The sequence below is a fragment of the Sminthopsis crassicaudata genome, chromosome 1 (genome assembly GCF_048593235.1).
Source record: "Sminthopsis crassicaudata isolate SCR6 chromosome 1, ASM4859323v1, whole genome shotgun sequence".
Classification (NCBI taxonomy): domain Eukaryota; kingdom Metazoa; phylum Chordata; class Mammalia; order Dasyuromorphia; family Dasyuridae; genus Sminthopsis; species Sminthopsis crassicaudata.
In genome coordinates this window covers 468696310-468715408 of record NC_133617.1, presented here as the reverse complement: position 1 = coordinate 468715408, position 19099 = coordinate 468696310, and the positions used below count along the sequence as shown (strand labels likewise).

The 19099-nt window shown below is 34.5% G+C and overlaps 1 protein-coding gene across 10 annotated transcripts in view; it reads right to left on the bottom strand.

The window, feature by feature from the left end:
• TMC5 (transmembrane channel like 5) overlaps window positions 1-19099 on the bottom strand; it is a 126249-nt gene that overhangs the window by 80275 nt on the left and 26875 nt on the right. For 8 of the 10 annotated variants that reach the window (XM_074280917.1, XM_074280916.1, XM_074280923.1 and 5 more), the window contains one exon: window positions 10268-10418. The gene's annotated coding sequence lies outside the window, so the exon portion shown is untranslated. Of the gene's footprint in view, window positions 1-1964; window positions 2188-10267; window positions 10419-19099 lie in introns of those variants that run through there. The other 2 variants (XM_074280920.1, XM_074280922.1) reach the window with 2 other exon arrangements.

Genomic DNA, 19099 nt, shown 5'->3' with positions numbered 1-19099 from the left:
AAATATCTTTTGACTATGGATTTGGATATGAATCCTATGTCCTGCTTTATGTAAATAAAATCATTCTAAGTTTTGAAGCCTTGTGAGTCTGATATATACTCTTAAGGTTTCACTCAGATGGAAACAATGAGCCAGAGAACTTGGAGCAGAGAGCCTCCAGCCAAAGAATTATTGGTTTAAAACAGCATGAGAGTTAATAAAAGGAAGAAACTACAGTACAGTAGAGAAAGTATTAGAATTGTTGTGCAATTCTGGACAAGTCATTTCACTTGAACCTCAGCTACTTTATTTGTAAAATGGTCATAACAATGTATATAGTATCTACCTCACACATGTAGAAAGGTCAATAAATCAATAGTAAGCGTTTATCAAGCATCTACTAAGGATTAGGCAAGGAATTATGTCTCTCTGTGTGTATACATATATACACACATAAACACATACACACATAAAAATAGTTCTTTGTAGACCTTAATAATAAATTGTACTTAACAACTATTACTACTCTTCCTCCTCCTCTTCCTCTCTTCCCTTCTCCTCCTTCTACCATTACTACTAGTATATTTCCCTCAGGAAATTAGGAAAGGTTTCATTGAAAAGATGGCTTTTGAGTTAAACCTTGAAAGAATGTTTAGAATTGGTCTAGTAGAGCTTTGGGGTGAAGGGAACTCCAGGAATATAACAAGGAAGGCACTAAACAGAATACTCAATAGGGTCAGTCAAAAGATCATTTTTCCTCAGGTGCCCACGAGAGTGATACCTTTCTTCCTCTCAGCTCTCTTCCTTAAGCAATCAAAAGACTTTCCACTAGCCATGGGGAATTCCCTGTCTTTTCATCTCTTCCTGCTGCTTCCTCTTCCTTCACTCCCAGGAGTGGTGGATGCAAAGTAGATCTCGGGAGCACAATAAAAGAAATAAGAAAGCAAGTTGGGAGAGAACTGTGGTCGAAATGGGAGAATGGTCATCCCCAGCCTTATAGGCTCACTGCCAATGAAACACAAGTAACAGGTGGGGATGTAATACCCTAGAGACTTTGCTGGGCTTGGGCAGCCCCTGGTCAATTAAAGCACTCCTTCCCTCCTTATTAGAACTTGTAGCCATCCCCATTAAATAAAATGTTCCGTTTCTTGAGGCAACACCCTGAACTTTGTTCCCAGGATTAACAGTTCATAGAAGTACATCTCAACCCCGCTCTATTCCCAAAGCTTGGAGGACTCAGTGTCCTCCTAACTCAATCTCTACTACCCTTTGTCCGCCAGACTGTCCTCTGTCACAAAATGCTGCCCTCCAAAAACAAACCAAACAAAAAAAAAACAAACTGCAGTTTTTGCTCCAAGTGAAAAATATATATTTCTAATACTAAGTCCACTCAGGGTGTGTCCAGGAAATAAGCCAGTAATCCTGTTTGGCTAGAACAAAGAGGGGTATATCCTGCTCCTCAAAGAAACAAGGAAAGGAATAATCAGCATTAACCTCACAAAGGCCCCAGATTTTTAGAGGATGGATTTCAAAGAATGTAGGGGAAGAATTCAAAGGGAGAAGCCAATGGAGTAATAATTCTATAAGGCAAGAAAGCCTAAAAAATACATAGAAATTTCACAGAATCACATTTAGCAATTGGAAGAGAATTCCCAGGCCAACAAATTCAACCCATAAGTGAAAGGCATTTTCTTCTACCTGAAAAGTCTCCCAAGGTAGGATAGGTTTCCCTAAGTTTCCCTAGTATCTATGGAGCCTGCCCATTCCCTTTTTTTTTTTTTCCTGAGGCAATTGGCATTAAGTGACTTGCCCAGGGTCACACAGCTAGAAAGTGTTAGGAGTCTGAGACCACTTTTGAACTCAGATTCTCCTGATTTCTGGGCTGTTGCTCTTTCCACTGAGCCACCTTGCTGCCCCTCCCCCCATTCCCTTTCTGAAAATTCTAACTCTTAGGAAACTTTTCCTAGTATCTAGCCTCAACTTACCTTCTGGTCTTTTCCTCTGAAGCTAAATAGAATCTTCTACCTCACAATCTTTCAAATACTTTGAACAAATGATCAAGTCTCCTCTCCTCCAGACTAAACATTCCCAGTTCCATCATATGACATAAACTCAATGCCCTTTGCATCCTGATTGCTCTCTGCTGGGCACTTTCCATCCTATCAGTCTTTCTTTAACCATGACGTAGAATACAATTATCTAAGTAGGTCTCACAAGGGCAGAGTACAGTGGGATTGCTACCTCCCTCTTCCTGGAAGCTTCCCTTAATATAGCCCAAGACTGTGTTAGCTTTTGTGACTGCCATATCAGCATTGCTGACTAATATTGAACTACCAGATCTAATCAAACTACTCGGATCTCCCCCACCTTGTACAGGAGAAATTGATCTTTTTGTAGCCAAGTGTAAGACTTAAAATGTTTACTTATTCAATCGGATTTTGTTAGATTCTATGTCATTTGCAAATTTTATGGTGCCTTTACCCAAATCAATGGCAAAAATATTTTTTTATAACTTCTTATCTCAGGCTTGAAAGGCAGTGGCTACAGATCAGCAAGGAGGCTTTGACATCCCTCCTGAGAGGCAACATGATAGTTCCTGGGAACACCTCAGATCAGTGATGGACATGCTTAGCTTACTGAAGTTCAGAACTCTAGGGCTCAAGAGATCTGCTGGCTTCAACCTTCCTGGTTAGCAGAGATTCCAGGCACAGGCCATGATATTCCTTAATTGACAGAAATATGACATAAATACGCCCAAGAACAGACTCATTGAAGTACTCCTCTGGATACCTCCTGACATGCTAACACTGAACTACCAACAACAATGAAGTCCAGCAGTTCAACCAGTTCTGAATCTTTCCAATTGGTTTGTTGTCTGGCTTAAAAGCTCTACACCTTCTCCACAAAAAATATTATTAAAAAAATTTTATCAAGAGCTGATCTCTAAGAAATAAAACTCCAAGGGAAAAAATTATTATAACTAGATAGTAATAAAAATGTAAATTGAAGATGGAAGAAAGAACATAATGGAAGATAAATACAGCAAACATATGACATAATCAAATAAAAATAGTATCAAGGGTGGTAAAGGTCAGAATAAGCTATTGACTAGGAACAATAATAAAAGATATGGTAAGATGTGAAAAAAGTTTTTTCTCTTGTTTTGTTTTTTTAAAAATAAAGAAACTTGAAAATGTTTGTAGACAGCAAGAAAATACCAATAGATAGGGAGAGTCTAAAATAGTGTGTGTGTGTGTGTGTGTGTGTGTGTGTGTGTGTGTGTAACAAAGACTGAGACATATGTGACAAATAATTCATTTGGAGCCCTATTCTTTTCCAATCAGTATTAATCAATTTGATATGATTCCATAGGAGTAGTGAATATAAGTTCTATATTGGGACCCACAGAGCTGTGAGTGCAGATCCTAAGTTCACTAGTTTAATCAAAGGAGATCCTCCACCCTTATTTTTCCTTGTCATGATGATCAAGTCCAATGTAATGGAGGTGACTCAATTACATGGAAAGTCCTATACTTTATTTTTGTACTTCTAGGTCTCTCTCTCTCTCTCTTGTTCAAAAGCAAGTGACCATCTTGTCAACCACCTCATCAGCGGAGATATTCCTTGTTTCAATCAACTTGCAACTCTGTTGACACTTGTTTATTTTATCTTATGTACCATATGTCAATCAATAATTCTTTTCATTTTACCATGGCTCTTTTGCATATTTGGGAATCAAACTCTATAAATACAAGGTTCTAGAAGAAAGGGAAATCTCAGATTTTAAGGAAGATCTGAAGTCCACTTCATTAGACCCACCATGGATCCTTTAATAAAGTGACTTTGGGTCATCTCTGCCTTAGACTATTTCATTGTAGGTTGGACAATTTAATTCCCACATAGAAAAAAACCATAATAATAATAATAGTGATCAAATAGGTTGTCACACATTAATGTATTGGTAATCTATAATACAATTAAAATGGACAAGTATATTAAAAAAGAAATCTATGGAATCTATTATGAAATGATACAAAGTGAAAAAAAGCAGAACTAAAAGAATACAGTATATATCAACTATAACCATATAAGGAAAAATGAATGAAAATGAATGGATAAAGGATTTTGGTAAGGATTTAGAAGCAGTGATGGAGAAAATATTGATTCTTTAAGTGCTGACATTAAGCATACTAAATTAAAGCAGTTACTAAACATGTAGTTAGTTGTATTAATATTTAATATTAGACATTTAACAGAAGACTAAAAATGACTAGAGAAAAATAAATTTGAAATCATAAATATGGAGGTTATAATAATCTCCATATAATAGGGGCAGCTAGGTGGTACATTATAGAGTATTAGGCCTGTAGTCAAGAAGACTCATCTCATTAAATTCAAATCTGGCCTCAGACACTTATAGCTTGTGACCCTAGGCAAGTTCTTTAACCCTATTTGCCTTAGTTTCCTCATCTGTAAAATGAGCTGGAGAGGGAAATGGCAAACATTCCAGTATTTTTGCCAAGAAACCCCAAATACCAAGAGTCAGACATGACTGAAAAATGACTGAACAACCACTCAATAGAAAACCTGAAAAGGTCCATCAGCAAGTTAAAAGCAGAATTAATATAGTAAAAGGCAAAATTATTTTTTTAGATCTGTTTTTTCTTTAATTCTTTAATCAATTTTAATTGACATTTTTTATCACCATAATCTCCCTCTTCCACAGAGCCATCCTATAAGACAAAAAGTTTTTTTAATGTAAAAAAAGAAGAGGAAAAATTAGCATAATTAATGAATACATAGAAAAAGTCTGAAAATATGTTTAATGTAAAGCATTTATACGAAGAAGGCTTTAAAAAATGGATTATCAATTGGAGAAGGGCTAAATAAATTATGGGATATACATGAATCAGAATATTATTGTGCTGTAGATGATGAAGGTAATAAATAGAAGTATGGAAAGATCTACATGAACTCATGCAGGGTGAAGTAAGAAAAACCAATAAAAGAATATACACAATTATTATAACAATGTAAATAGAAAGAACAAATACAAAGTGAGCCCACACCACACACACACACACACACACACAGATAAAATGAATACAGTGAAATTTTATAAGACAAGCATGATTGGAAAAAAGAGAGATAAGAAGACATTCCTACTTTACCCCTTTACAGAGGTAGGAGATCCATAAATGCTTTACATTAAACATATTTTCAGACTTTTTCTATGTATTCATTAATTATGCTAATTTTTCCTCTTCTTTTTTTACATTAAAAAAACTTTTTGTCTTATAGGATGGCTCTGTGGAAGAGGGAGATTATGGTGATAAAAAATGTCAATTAAAATTGATTAAAGAATTAAAGAAAAAAATTATCCACTAATCCAGAAGAACTTTCCAGCAAATCAAAATATGTGGTTTGAAGGTACAAAATGGATAGCTGAGGTACAAAAGTTCTTTATAGAGTTTACAAGAAATAAAAATTCCTACAAGTTTTTGAACCTTCAAAGAGAATAATATTAAGTATTCAGAACAATACACACTCTTAAATCAGAATAAACTAGTTTTCTAAATGTAAGACCTTTTATAATTTATGAGCTAAATTACTAAATGTTACAAAAAGGAATTTATACAAAAAGAATAATGAAAGGTCATTTAGTTGTTGTCCTTCATACTCGAAAAGGACCACAAAGATATCACTATGTTAGAGTCCAATTAGAGTGTGTCCAACTATGGCTGATCAGACCAACACAAAACTCAGAATGTTACACCCATGTCGGACACAAATAGTCCCTATGAATATTTAGGGTGACATTTCTTTTGGGCCAATTCAATTCTATTTTACTCATAAAACACAGCTTCTTTCTGATAAGGGAATGTCATGCTGGGCCAGTGTCTCTTATGTCATATAATTGATTCTAAAGGTCAATAAGTAAAGCAATTGCAAGGGACGAAAGACCTATAGACTAAGCCATTATCAGGGGGCCTAGGTAATTTTTTTGGACTTTGCTTTCTTACCTTCTTGCCTCTCTATTGCCTTGGAATTTGTTACTTTCCTCCTTATACTCCAACTAAACTATAGCATTCCATTGCCATGAGTTAAAATGGAGAAAATCTCCTTTTGCGAGATGAGAACTTATAAAGCCTCAGACTCCAAATTCTTCTCTGGGACAAGATTCTCAGATCTCAGTTTCTTCCCCTCCAGAAAGAGAGCCTCAGATACCTTTTCATTATCAGATCTGAGCTATTACCAATGCACTAATGGTCAAAAAATTACAAATGGCAATTCTCATTAGAGTAAAAATAAGCTATCAACAAACACATTAAAAAAACAAACTCCAAATCATTCGATGTAAAAGGAATAATATTACAAGAAAAGTTCAAATTGAAATTCTTGTGAAGTTCTACCTCACATTTGTTACATGAGTAATAATGACAAAGGAAAATGACAATTGTTGGAGGATCTATAGGAAGACCGATGCATTCATTGTAGTCAGATTGAATTGTGGAATAAATAGCCCAACCATTTTGGAAATCAGCTTAGAAATTGGAAAATAAATTGGAAAGCAAAAATGAAACTTTCATCAGTGATATATTATTTATATTATATTCCTGAGATTAAAGACAGAAAAAAAGAAAGGACCCACATATACAAAAATATTTATAGCATCACTTTTTGTTGTTGCAAAGAATTGGAAACAAAGTAGGTATCCAACCAATCATTGGTTGAATGAATTATGGTATATTAATATGATAGAATTGTACTGCAAGAAATGATGAAAGGAATGGATTTAGAGAAAAATGGGAAACCTTATATGAATTAATGCAGAATGACAAAGAATCCAGAGAACAATTACAACTTTGAAAGGCCTCAGAATTCTGACCAATACAATGACTAATCCCACTTCCAGATGACTAATGATGAAATATAATTCAGAATATAAATTTAAGTATAAGATATTTCAGATAAGATTAATAAACACTTTTTTTTGGCTTCAGTAAATCTGTTATAAGGGAGGGCACATATCAGGGAAGGTGTGAATGCTATAGAAGAGATTATGGAGAAAATGGTAGTAATAGAAAAGAAAGAAAGAATGAAACATTAAAAAAATGCACAAGGAAGTTCAGAAAGGAACACAGACAAGGGAAGTGATGGCACTATTGTGCTAAATTTTATTTAGCTTTTTAAAAGCTGTTATGTGCAAGCCATTCCCCAATTGATAAGTGGTCAAAAGATGTGAATAGACAATTTTCAGATGAAGAAATTAAAAGCCATTTCTACTCATATGGAAAAAAATGCTCTAAATCACTATTGATTAGAAAAAGGCAAATTCAGATTGACTAAGATGACAGCAAAAGATAATGACAAACATTAAAAAGAATGTAGAAAAACAGAGATACAAATGCATTGTTCATGGAGTGGTGAAATGATGCAACCATTCTGAAAAGCAATTTGGAACTATTCCCAAGGAGCTATATATACATATATACCTTTGATCCAGCAGTGACTTTACTGGGCTTGTATCCTAAAGAGATCATAAAAGAGAGAAAAGCACTCACATGTGCAAAGATGTTTGTAGCAGTCCTTTTTATAGTGGTAAGGATCTGAAAACTATGTGGATGCCCCTGGAGTTGGGGAATGACTGAATAAGTTATAGCATATGAATGTAATGAAGCATTATTGTTCTACAAGAAATGATGAGTGTTTGCTTGTTTTTTTTTTTCTTTCTCATGATTTTTCCCCCTTTTGATCTGATACAAGACAAAATTTAGAATTTTAACATTAAATATAATTGGACTGAACTTTCCAATAAAAAAAAAAGGTTTGTAGAAAGGATTCAGAAATAGGCTCTAACCACAAACATTTACTTTTTAATGCAGAAAATTTTAAATAGCTATAAACTAAAAGAATAGGGATCGGGTAGTTGCTCTTTGGTCTTTTACAAGATATGAGGCAATACTAGGATATGTCAGAAAATTACTTGGTGGATCTCAGTGAGAGATATTTGGAGACAGCAATTATGAGTGGTTTGCTGAAACATCAGACCAGACCTGATTGCTGAACATGAGTGGATGCTTATAATAACTCATAAGGTTTCTCTGCTCTTCCCCCCTACCATGTGGTTATCTTTGCTGGTCATCCAAATTAATTTGAATAAATAGCATTTGATGATATGCCATAGTAGAAACAACAACAAACAATTTTCCTTATGAACCTGGAGCACATTGTCCCAAAAAATGCATATGCTTTCTTTCTTTTCTTTTTTTTTTTTTTCCAAATTATAGCTTCTTATTTACAAGATATATACATGGATAATTTTTCAGGATTGACCCTTGCAAAACTTTCTGTTCCTACTTTTCCCCTCCTTCCCCCCCACCCCCTCCCCAGATGGCAGGTAGACCAATACATGTTAATATGTTAAAGTATATGTTAAACACAATATATGTATATATATTTATATAGTTGCTACACAAGAAAAATCAGATTTAGAAATAATGTAAAAATAACCTGAGAAGGAAAACAAAAATGCAAGAGGACAAAAACAGGAGTGGAAATGCTATTTTTTGCTCCACACTCATTTCCCTGAGTTCTTTCACTGGGTGTAGCTGATTCTCTTCATTATTGAACAATTGGAACTGATTTGGTTCATCTCATTGTTGAAGAGAGCGAGGTCTATCAGAATTGATCATCACATAGTATTGTTGTTGAAGTGTATAATGATTTCCTGGTTCTACTCATTTTACTCATATGCTTTCTTTAAAAAAAAATTACTATTTTTTATTTATTTTAAAACTCTTTCTTTAAAAATTTAGAGTTTCAAATTGTTTCCTTCCCTTCTACCTCCTTTCCCAGCCTCTGAGAAAGCAATAATACAGTATCAATTACATCTGTGAAATCACAAGTGTATATACTTTCAACAGGAAGTTTTCCCTCCATTATATAAGGTTTTAAAAGTGGTACACTGAAGAAATTTTCCTAAAAAAGACATTTGGATGTGAAATATCATGCTCCAATGACTAGTCAGAGAAAATTGAGATTCAAACTTTACTAAGACTGGGAATGTGCTGGTGCTCAGGAATTTTAAAGCTCACATGAAAAATAGATTGTTTTCACTATAGTAAAAACTCCAGGAGACTTGAGTTGTCATATTTTGCTTAGGAGCAAGCAGCCCAGTTGCTTTGGACTTCTAATCCTATGTTGTTGAGTCATGCCAGTCACAGCTGACTTAGGGGGTTTTTTTTGGCAAAGAAACTGGAGTGCCATTTCCTTCTCCAGCTCATTTTACAGATGAGGAAACTGAGGCAAATAGGATTGAGCCACTTATCCAGAGTTATACAGCCCAGTAAGTGTCTGAGACCAAATTTAAATTCAGAAAGATAAGTTTTCTTAACTGGAGGCCCAGTTCCCTTTATTTTGTTTATTTTGTTTCTGCTTTAGCAACATTTACTTTACTATAAATAAATAAATTGAAAGATTAGATCAAAATACATCAGGCCATAGTTAGTTCATGAAAAGCAAACACTTCACTGATGATATCTCTGACAAAGTTGATTTTGATCTTAAAGCACTAGTCATAAAGAAAAGCATGGTATATTTAAAAGAATCTAAAATGAGATCATATAGCTTCCAAATGCGTGTACCAAATAAGTTAGCAGGCATATTTATAAAAAAATAAAGCTCAGAGACTTAGAAAAATAAATAGAAAATCAATAATTATGGAAGAGGTTAATATCACATAATATAAATCAAAAACAAAGACTATGAAAGTCACTAGTTTTAAAAGATATTGAACAAAATGAGCTTAAAAGATATATATAGAAACTGTAATAAGAAAAATGAGGAACATACTTTTAAAAATATATAGACACATGAATTATCTATATCTACCTATCATCTATCTAAACACACACAGAAGGAATTTAAAAAAAAACTGTTCAAACCTATGATGCCACGTCCCAGGTTACACATTTCCTCTTATTTGCAGAGGACATTCTTCAGCAGCAACCCCAGAAGAGCTCAGATACACCGTATGAGACAAAATCTGATTTTAAAATTGTTCAGCACTATTCACTCTGCACTGGCTTACAGTCTGAGTCCTTAAGTGTTATGGCTTGTGTGGTGGGCAACATAAGTATCTAACTGACCAGACCAAGCCCAATGCCTCTCCCTCCCAGAAAGGAGATTCCCAAGTTTCACAATTGTAAATCTGTTCCTACTTTCCCCAGTAAGTGTGTACTCTAATTAATTCTCTCTCCCAAAACAATATCAAACTCATACTCACGGAGACCACTCTCACTTGGCAGCTTCACTCAGGAGACTTCACTCACAACTCTCAGATCGGTTTCTCAAACCGCCCGTTGATGTGCTATTTTTGAAACTACTTCCTTACATGCTTAAACATTCCTTGAAGAATTGCAAATATTTGCTTCTTGCTGAGGTAAAAAAGGAAAAGGATAGAATTAAAGGACGACTTAGCAAATAAGAGATTCAAACATTCCATTTGCAGTTGGCAAAGGTGTGTCGAACGACCAGATTCTGACAAAGCAGCAGTGATGCCTCTGGTAAGAGTGATATTTTATTTCATTGCTTTCTTGAAATTTGTAGGGTCTGGAAGTAGGATTGTTGGGAGACCAAAAGGCCAATGGAGAAGAATGAATAAATAAATGAAAAGGCATTTTATCAAGTGCTTATTGTGTTTTGAACAGTAAAAATATTTAAAAAGAGACAATTCCTGAATTTAAACAGTTCACATTCTAATTGTGGAATACAACACATATAGAAGTTGGCAATTCCTAGCTCATTTAAGTGTTATAAACTAGCAGACTGCACTATTTATCTCTGGAAAAATGGGATTATCCCACTGGGATCTTTGCAAACTTATCAAATTGATGAGGTCCTGAGTAATTAGGTGGGTTTGACGGAGAGAGACTGAAGTATTGATGAAATTACACCTTGAGGCAGGCAGAGAAGGGCACTGCCTTCAACCTTATAGCCCTCTATGGAGGCCATGGGTAGCCCCATTTTGCCATGTCCAGTCATTAGTCTGAGTTATATCAAATCCTTGAGGTTAAATTTCCCATATAAATCTATCCATGTCTCACTCCATCTACACTCCTCCTCATGAAGTCTTTACTCTCACCCTTCTCCCAAACCATGTGGTGTCTCTCCTCTCATCCCCTACCAATTCTCATGGTGTCTTTCTCCTTCTTATAGCTAACTTACTCTTTTAGAGTGCTAAATTCCTTTTAGGAAGGAAGGATTCAGGGAAGACTTCAAAATAAGTCAGTAAATTTCATGGTCTTCAGATTTTCCCAACAAACAAAACAAATTTATGCTTCAAGGCAAATACAGACTGGTGAAAAGTCAAGACTTTGGGCAGAACAGGGGTCTTTCTTGTACAATCATGATCTAAAGACTCCAGGCCAGGAATTAACCAGTGTGAAGTGCAAACTTAAGGCTTGCTTCATAGAAACACCAAAAGAAGGACCCCTGGGTCTAGCAGGGTTTGGATGGGAGCCTCAGTAGGAACCACAGAAACTTCTACCTCCTGGAAAGCATGTAGGAGTTGGGGGTCTGAGTCTAGGAAAACAGGGAGCCTCAGCTGATTAGGAATGCTAGATCCAGCTATGCTGCAGAAACATGGTGAGGAGCCAGATCACCTTTGAGTACAAAGGTAGTAGGACAGACACTTGCAGGAAGGGTTTTCTGGGGTTTCAGGTCAAAGGGGAGAGCTGAAGTGAAGCTAGAGGCACTATCCCTCCACCCCACAATTAGAGGTGCTTACCCTAATAGTTCTCATTTTTTAAAAAATGAACTGGCCAAAAAAAAAAAAAAAAGGCTTCTTCCCCTAAGAGCAACATTTAATGGCTCCCTGCCAGAAAGAATTTATAGAAGAACTCAAAAAGGAATCTAAAAATCAAATGAGAGACATTGAGGAAAAACTAAAAAACAAACATTAAATCCATACTAAAAAACAAGATTATGAAAAAAGTTAATCAGCTAGAAAAATCTTAAATATTATGTATTATACGCTGTACACTTCAATGTTGTATGAAGATGTATTCTGATGGAAGTGGAAATCTTCAACATAAAGAAGATCCAATTCACTTCCAGTTGATCAATGATGGACAGAAATAACTACACCCAGAGAAGGAACACTGGGAAGTGAATGTAAATTGTTAGCACTACTGTCTATCTACCCACAAGAACAACAAGAAAATGGTATTTACACACATATATTGTATCTAGGTTATATTGTAACATATGTAAAATGTATGGGATTGCCTGTCATCAAGGGGAGGGAGTTAAGGGAGGGGGGGGATAATTTGGAAAAATGAATACAAGGGATAATATTATAAAAAAAAATTACTCATGCATATATACTGTGGAAAAAAATTCTAAATAAAAAATATTATGTATTATATATGTATCAAATAACATTACATATATTATATATTATAGAGTTTTAAAGACAAAAATAACTCTTTGAAAATTAGAATTGGACAAGGGGAAGCCAGTGAAGTTAGACCAAGAAATAACAAAACAAAATACGAAGAATGAAAAAAATAGAACAAAAAGTGAAACACCTTATAAGAAAAACAACAGATTAGTTGGACAACCCAAAAACTATGCCCCAAAAAATAACCTTGACATAATAATGCAAGAAATAATCCAAGAAAATTGTCCTCGATTGATAGAGCATGAAAAAAATCCACCAATTACCATCTTAAAGAGATCCTTTGTGGAAGACACATAGGAATATTATTGCCAAAGAGAAAATTTTGCAAGAAACAAAGAAAACACCAATTCAAATACATTGGAACTACAATATGAATTGTACAAGACTTATTAGCAGCCACAATTAAAGGCTGCAGGTTCTAGAATCATATCTACTGGCAACCAAAAGATCTAGGCTTGTGACCAAAAGTATCATCTTCAGCAAAACTATCCATAATATTGAATGAAAAAGTAGATATTCAATGAATTTGTAGATTTACAGGTCTTTCTTTCAACCAAACCCTAATTCAATAGAAAATTTCATTTATAAGAGATCAATTTCAAGAAACTTAACATGGACAAGTTGTTTATGTTTTTTACATGGAAATGTATACTGTATGTTTAAGATTGACTTCAATAATTAGGTAGCTCAAAAGAAAGATTGGTGCAGAATTGAGTCTGATCTGATTTTAAAAAGCAAAACTACTGAGGAAAAGGTAAAAATAGTAATAATATTAGACAAATGAGGTTCAGAGGAAGAAAAGATACAAAGGCATTAGAGGGAGAAGGAGGGTTCATAGTTCAAAAAACCTTCTCACATTGGGAAGGAGTTAAATAGGCAACTACATAAATATCAAAATTCTATAAGGAATATAAGGGGAGGAGGATGGGCAGAAAGGGAAACAAAGGGTGGGAGAAGAAGACAAGAGAGGTCCATGGGTGAGGAGAGGTTAAGTTAAGGCAAGTTAAGGACTAAAACTAAAACAGAAGAGTTAGCAGGTTTAGGAAAGAAAAGACATGAACAAATGATCAGGAGTAGAATTTATTAGTAAAAAAAAAAAAAAGTACAACTAGTAAAATTCAATCAAAAGAAAAATCTAGATTATATGCTAGCCTACTAAAATTGTTTTAGATGCATGTTTACATTTGGGTAAATGTGTGTATGTGTTTGAGTATATATAGACATGTATGCATGTTTCTGTATATGTGAATGAGGGGAATTTGTGGATGGAGGTGAATATATATATTATATTTTATGTGTACATATTTATGTGTGTGAGTGTGTATATATGTGTGTATGTATATCTATACATGTATTTATAAATATATCTGTGCTTAATATATCTATCTGCTTAGGGGAAGTCAAAAGGGTGAAAGGGGGAAAAATAGTTTTTAAAAATACATAGCAGAGAACAAAGAACAATCTACAGGGAAGCAAAGATGGACACTCATGAATATAATTTCTTCTCTATTTTATATTCTTTCTTGAACTAGAAATTTATTCCTAAATATTTTTAATCCTTCCTGATATTCTGCTGGACACATTATAATGTTCTGTTTTGTTTTGCTTATTTTATTTTCCTTTTCTTTCTTATTTCTATTTTATTTTTTTTAATAAACAGAAAAATTTTTTTTTAAATTAAAACCTTTTAAAAAAAATTAGCCTGCCAATCAATGTTATACTCCCACCTCATAAAGTATTTCCTTTCTCCTAGTTAACTTGAGAGCTCCACTCAGGAACTTGTCTTTTCCAACATTAATTGTTAAAACCTCTTTCCTTGCTAACTATATGTTCTTCCAACTCTATTTTATATTTACCATTCTTGGTGTCTATTGTATCTCTTCATTTTGTCTATAACCTTTTTTCCTAAATAAACCTACATTTTGCCAAAGAGAATGGCTATTGTGAATTCTTCATGTGATTAAACTCCAACATTTGGTGCCTTCCTTTTTTCTAAAGGCTGTCCAGGGTATAAAGGTAAGGGTCTTAGGGAAGGAGTGAAGAGAAGACAAGGGGTTAGGCTACTAGTAAATACCATAAATTCCAGGGACTCAAAATTTCAGGAGATCAACAAAAGCAAAGGAGATCAATAAATAGTAGGTTTAAGTTGATGTGATTTAGGAAAGCTATTTTAGCACCAAAAGACATGATTTAGGAGCACACTTCCTAATTCCAAATGATTATGTTTGATGTTTAGCACCAAATGTTGTGTTTAACTGGCAGGCTAAATCCATACAGAAAGTTAGCACCTTAAAAAAAACAAAACTTATAGTTAGTTATAAGTAGATGAAAGACATCATGAAGCATGATGGGGGGATGAGAGGAAAGATACTATGTGTCATGGGGGAGGGATGAGATGAGATACCCCAAGGCAAAACCCAAAAAGGGTTCAGCAAAGATGGCATGAGCCATGGACTCATATACAGGGGAAATTTAACTCAGGGATTTAACATTACTCAGATTTCTGGCTAAATGGAGCAAGGCTGGGGTTTCCCACAACCTCCACAGAAGACTGAACTTATCCCCATCAGTGCTCTTTCCTATTTGCCTCAGAGAGCAATTTTATCAGTACTTTAGGCTTTCTTTGTCAACCCCACCTAGTTACTCTGAACCTCATCAAAGTAGCATATATTATTATCAAAGATGCCTTCTGCAGAAGGAATCATGTATAGGATACAGCTAATAGTCTAGTTTGACTGAAACAGAATATTTGAAAGTAAGTAACATGAAAGAAAAGTTGGAGGGGCAGACCTTAAATTCCAGGTTGAGCAGTCCAAATTTTATCTTAAAGGCACTAGAGAGACTCCAAATTTTGAGGCAGGGGAGGGCTAAGGCTTGTGCCTTAGGAAGTCTTTTGGGAAGTTATATGGAATAGATGGGAAAGGGTAGAAAGATGGAGGCCAATTATTCTGGAAAGTAAGGTGATAAGAACTTTAACTAGAATAATAGTGCTGTAAAGTGAAAGGCATGGCTGCAAGAAATGCTTTGGAAGTAGATTCAACAAGACTTGGCAACAAATTCAATATGGGGAGTGCTTGAGGGAGAGAGAAAATCTAGGATGACTTCAAGATTATGAAAGTGGGTGTGGTTAAGAAGATGATGCCCTCAGCAGAAACAAGGATTGCTAACTAAGCAAGGAAAGGGGTTTTTAACAATTAATGATGGAAAAGACAAGTTCCTGAGTGGAACTCACAATTAACCAGAAGAAAGGGAATACTCCATGAAGTGGGAATATGCCGTTGCCTGGCAGGCTCAATCCATTGAAGAGTTTAACACTCTAAAAGAGTTAGTTAGCTATAACAAGGAGAACTATATCATGAAGCTGGGAGAGGGATCTGAGAGGAAACACACTATAGGGCATGGAGGAAGTATGAGGAGAAAGTATGAAGCAGAGAGGTAGGCTAACTCCAAAAGAGATTAAGCAAAGATGGAATAGACCAAGAATAGATTTATAGGAAAAATTTAACCAGTTCAAAGTCAGTTTAAAGAAAAACAAACAAACAAACAAAAAAACACCTTAGCAGGTTTCTCTGCCAACCCCACCTAGTTGCCTGGGAATTTATCATAACTACAACAATGTAAATGGAAAGTGAATGAAGTGAAATGATAATAAAGCCTGGCTTCAAAGAAGAGATATGAAATAGCTCTCCTACTTCTTTCAAAGGGTGGGGGGAGGGGTAGAATCACAGGTGTGGAATACTGCATATAAATTCAGACCTTTTTCATATGTTGATCAGTTTTGTGTGATTGTTTTACTTCTTTCTTACTCTTCAAAAAAATTCATTATGACTGACTTTCTGAAAGGGGGGTAGAGAAGATATAGAGGGGGAAAATAAGTGATATAGAAACAAAATATCAATAGAATAAATTAAAAATTTTTTATTTTCCCAATTACATGTAATGATAGTTTTCAACTTTCATTTCTATAAGATTGAGTTCCAATTTTTTCCCCTTCTTCCCTTCCCTCTTCCCATGCTAGCAAACAATCTGAAATAGGTTATATGTATACATTCATTTTTAACATATTTCCACATACGTCATGTTGAGAAAAAAAATAAAACCAAAAGGAGAAAAAGAAAAAAAAAAAAAAAAACAAAGCAAGGGGGAAATATATTTCCATCCACATTCAGTTTCCAGAGAGAGAACTATGGAGCATATAGAAATATTGAAGCATAGTATTTTCATCTTTTTTGTTTGTTTGTTTGCTTTGCTTTTTTTTTCTCATTTTTTTTGCCTTTTGGTCTGATTTTTTTTTCTTGCCCAATATGACAAATATGGAAATATATTTAAAAGGATTGAACATATTTAATCTATAACAAATTACTTGCTTGTCTTGGAAAGAGGAGGATAAAGGAGAGGAAGAAAAATTTGGAATGTAAAGTCTTACAAAAATGAATATTGAAAATTATCTTTACATGTATTTGGAAAAATAAAATAATATTGAGAAAATAAATAAAGATTTAAAAGGGAAAAAATTATTAAAATAACCCTGGATCATTGAATTGCTGACAAGAGTTAAGTCTTATTGTTGCTCATCACACAATCTTGGTTTTTTGCTGTATATAATGTTTTCTCCGTTCTGTTTTCACTTCATTCAGCATCAGTTTTTGTAAGTCTTTCCAACTTGCTCATCATTTCTTATTGAAGAATATTTCATTATCTTCATATGATATAATTTATTCATCTATTCCCCAATTAATGGACATCTACTCATTTTCCAGTTCTTTGCTACCACAAAAATAGGTGTTATAAACATTTTTGCACATATGGGTCCTTTCTTGTTTATGATTTCTTTGTGATATAGATCCATAGAGGCACTGATGGAGCTAAGAACATGCAGTTTTATAGTCTTTTGGGCATAGTTTTATTTTGTTCTCCAAAATGGCTGGATCATTTCACATTTCAACTCCACCAACAATGCATTAATATCCCAATTTTTCCACATCCCCTCCAACCATTCAATCATTATTTTTTCCTGTCCGCTTAAACAATCTGATAGGATTGAGGCAGTATTTCAGAGTTGTTTAAATTTGCATTTCTGTAGTCAAGAGTGATTTAGAGCATTTTTTATATGACTTTAATTAAGAATTTTAAACAAAAATTCTGACCCTGACATTACATCTCTTGTGATCTTGGGATGGTTACTTACCAAATTTGATTTCATATTTCCTAATCTCTTAAAGAGATAATAAAGACTTCTATCCCTGAGTGCCAAGGAGAATGACTAAGTGAGAAAAAAAAATACCGATTGCATTAGAATTTGTTTCACAAACTATATCCACTCACATGAAAGAGTGTTCCAAATCACTACTGATCAGAGAAATGCAAATTAAGACCACTCTGAGATACCACTACACACCTGTCAGATTGGCTAAGATGACAGGAACAAATAATGACAAATGTTGGAGGGGATGTGGGGAAATTGGGACACTAATACATTGCTGGTGGAGTTGTGAAAGAATCCAGCCATTCTGGAGAGCAATCTGGAATTATGCCCAAAAAGTTATCAAACTGTGCATACCCTTTGACCCAGCAGCGCTACTACTGGGATTATATCCCAAAGAAATACTAAAGAGCGGAAAGAGACATATATGTGCCAAAATGTTTGTGGCAGCTCTTTTTGTTGTAGCTAGAAACTGGAAGATGAATGGATGTCCATCAGTTGGAGAATGGTTGGGTAAATTGTGGTATATGAAAGTTATGGAATATTATTGCTCAGTAAGAAATGACCAGCAGGAGGAATACAGAGAGGGTTGGAGAGACTTAAATCAACTGATGCTGAGTGAAATGAGCAGAACCAGAAGATCACTGTATACTTCAACAACGATACTGTATGAGGATGTATTCTGATGGAAGTGGAAATCTTCAACATAAAGAAGATCCAACTCACTCCCAGTTGATCAATGATGGACAGAGGTAGCTACACCCAGAGAAGAAACACTGGGAGGGGAATGTAAATTGTTAGCACTAATATCTGTCTGCCCAGGTTGCATGTACCTTCGGATTCTAATGTTTATTGTGCAACAAGAAAATGATATTCACACACATGTATTGTACTTAGACTATATTGTAACACATGTAAAATGTATGGTATTGCCTGTCGTCGGGGGGAGGGAATAAGGGAGGGGGGGTAATTTGGAAAAATGAATACAAGGGATAATATTATAAAATATATATATATATATAATAAAAAAAAATTTAAAAAAAAAAAAAAAAAAAAGAATTTGTTTCACAATAGAGAAATAAAACCCACTCTCCTTCTTAAGTTACAGCTCAAACCATAATGGCTTCAAGGAAACAAAATCCTCTTCATTTTTAAGGTAGGAAATGGAAAGCAATATGTTTAAGGCACTTTGATTCCAAACTAATTTATTGATTCATATGTTCAAGCTTATAAATCGTTAGTTCAAACTTTCTGTATGTCAGAAACTAAAAATCAGTCAACTTGAGGGCAAATATATGGCTTAAACAACTACCCAATATTTTCTAAGGCACATGAAAAAATGCATCTTGTCATTTATTTACAAAATTATCAACATTCAAGTTAGGGAGTAGGAGCAGCATGAGGACACTTAAAATTCCTTGCATGTGTCCAGGATAGTAATCACTACTAAT